Source organism: Lissotriton vulgaris, chromosome 1_1, assembly GCF_964263255.1.
Source record: "Lissotriton vulgaris chromosome 1_1, aLisVul1.2, whole genome shotgun sequence".
Lineage (NCBI taxonomy): Eukaryota > Metazoa > Chordata > Amphibia > Caudata > Salamandridae > Lissotriton > Lissotriton vulgaris.
The window spans coordinates 1,796,847,825-1,796,850,308 of NC_141685.1; positions in this window are offsets into that span (position 1 = coordinate 1,796,847,825).

Sequence of the window (2,484 nt, forward strand, 5' to 3'; positions counted from 1 at the left end):
GTTACAGATTTACCCGACTGCGATATTGATATTCAATTTAAAGCATTTGGTTCTTATACATATCAATATTGTAAGAACGTTCCTATTATCCAGCCTTTACTTTGTGGAGGGCCAGTTAAAAAGAAGGTGTATACAGCCAATTGTCCTGGCGGGAGGGCATATATTAATATATATATATATATAGGCAGTTCCATATATATGGCTATTAATAATGGAACGTTCTTGTACATCATTGGAATCAATTTCATGGGACATCTAGATAATTATACATCACTAACACATATAGATTTTATTCATTTACCACAGTGTGTATCACAGTATCTTACATAGTACATCGTTTTGAGATACAGGCATGTTTCTTGAGTTCATCGCAAAATCATGTATCTATTTTAGTTTATACATTCAGTTTATCATAATCAGCTATCGTGGGTGGAGTAGTGTGCACACAATGTTATTATCATAAGGGGACATCATTTTGTATCAAAGGAGCCAAGGTGTTAGTTCAATTGTGCTAGTGAGGTGACTCTATCTTACCAGTCTCTCCCACTCTTCTCTGCTATTGAGCCCATGGTAATAGGCACGAAACTTTGACATAAAGAACTGCTCCCTTTGTTTGCGTTTGAGGTCTGTGTTACCTCCTCTAGCTGATGTTTTAATTTTTTCTATTATGAACCATTTGAGTTCATCCTCCTTATGGTTTTCCATTGACCAATGATCAACCAGAGGGGCATTATTTTTCTTATTCTTGAGCGCCGATCTATGCTCATTTAGTCGCAATCTCATTTCGCGGCCTGTTTCACCAATATACCCCTTTTGGCAAGGACAAATTAGAAGGTATACCACATTGGAAGTTCTACAGTTAACGTGGTCATTCATCCAATGTGATGTGCCATTCAATTCCACCTTATCTGCTTGGATGATAGATTTACAATGAGAGCATGATCTGCAGGGTTGATTACCCCTTACAGGTCTCCCTTGGTTTATGCTCAATTGCCTGCCATTTTTTGGTTCTCTGTAAGTATGGACAAGGCAGTTACGTATTGTCCTATTTCTCCTGTAGGAGAAAATAGGTTTTGGGAGTGGAATTTTGGCTTGTTCATTAAGAATGAACCAGTTTTTATTGATAAGATTTTTTATTTTGGAGCTAATACCATTATAGTTTGAAACCATAACAATGGTATTTTCTGGTTCCTGTTTTTTATTTTTAGGTTCAAGTAAAGACGCTCTATTTTGATATTTAGCTCTTTTGTAGCTATCTCTTATCAGCCTTTTCGGGTATCCTCGCTGAAGTAGTTTGGTTTTAAGATTTTCTGCATGTTTTTCAAAGGAATTTTTGTCGGTACAATTCCGTCTTATCCTTATAAACTGGCTATACGGGATGCCTTCTTTTTGGTTCTTAGGGTGATAGCTATTATGGTGGAGCAAGGTATTACGGTCAGATGGTTTGACAAAAAGCTCAACATATAACTTCCCCATTTCTGCTTTAATTTTTATATCAAGAAATTCAACTGCCACTTGACTTTTATTACTAGTGAATTTGAGGTTAGCATCCCCACAGTTCAGCCACTCAATGAAGGCTGTGAGCTCAATTTCGCTACCTTCCCATACAAAGAAAACATCGTCTATGAATCTAGACCAATGTTTTACATTTTCATAAAATGGGCTCAGTTCATTGTATATATGATGTTTCTCAAAATTGCTTACGTATAGGCAGGCAAGGCTTGGCGCGCAGGTAGCACCCATGCTTGTCCCTTTTATTTGACAGAAGAAGTCATTGTTGAATAGAAAGATGTTATTCAGTAGAACAATTTCTATACAATCAACAATGAATGTGTTCTGGGCAGAGAGATAGGCTTCCTCGTCATTCAAAATCTCTTTCATCATCCTGATGGTATCATGTTGAGGTATGTTGGTGTACAAGGACTCAATGTCCAAGCACACCAACCATTGGGTTTCGCTATTGAAGGTTATACCTTCCACTTTTGAGAACATATCTTTGGTGTCTTTTATGTAGGATGGTAATGTCTCTACTAAGGGGCGGATAAAACAGTCAGCATATTTGCTAAGTGGCTCCGTGATAGAGTCTATACCTGAAACTATTGGTCGCATGGGGGGGTTTCTAATGTCCTTATGGACTTTAGGGAGTCCATAGAGGGCTGGTATTTTGGGATGATTGTTAACTAGAAATTTGTATTCATCCTCACAGATGATACAATCCTCTTTTGCTAAGGTCACTATACTTTTCACTTTCTTTTTAAGGTTGTTCCACTCGCCTATGTTGGATTTTCTGTAATGGGATTTATTACTAAGTAGGCCATACATTTTTTGATTATAGTCCTGGGTATTGAGGATCACAATACTGCCACCCTTATCCCCAGGTTTAATGGTGATATCATCATATGTTTGGAGATTAGTCAAAGCCGCTCTTTCAGTTTTAGAGAGATTATTCGTAGTCCATATCTTTTCATCTAGCAGCTTTTCAAG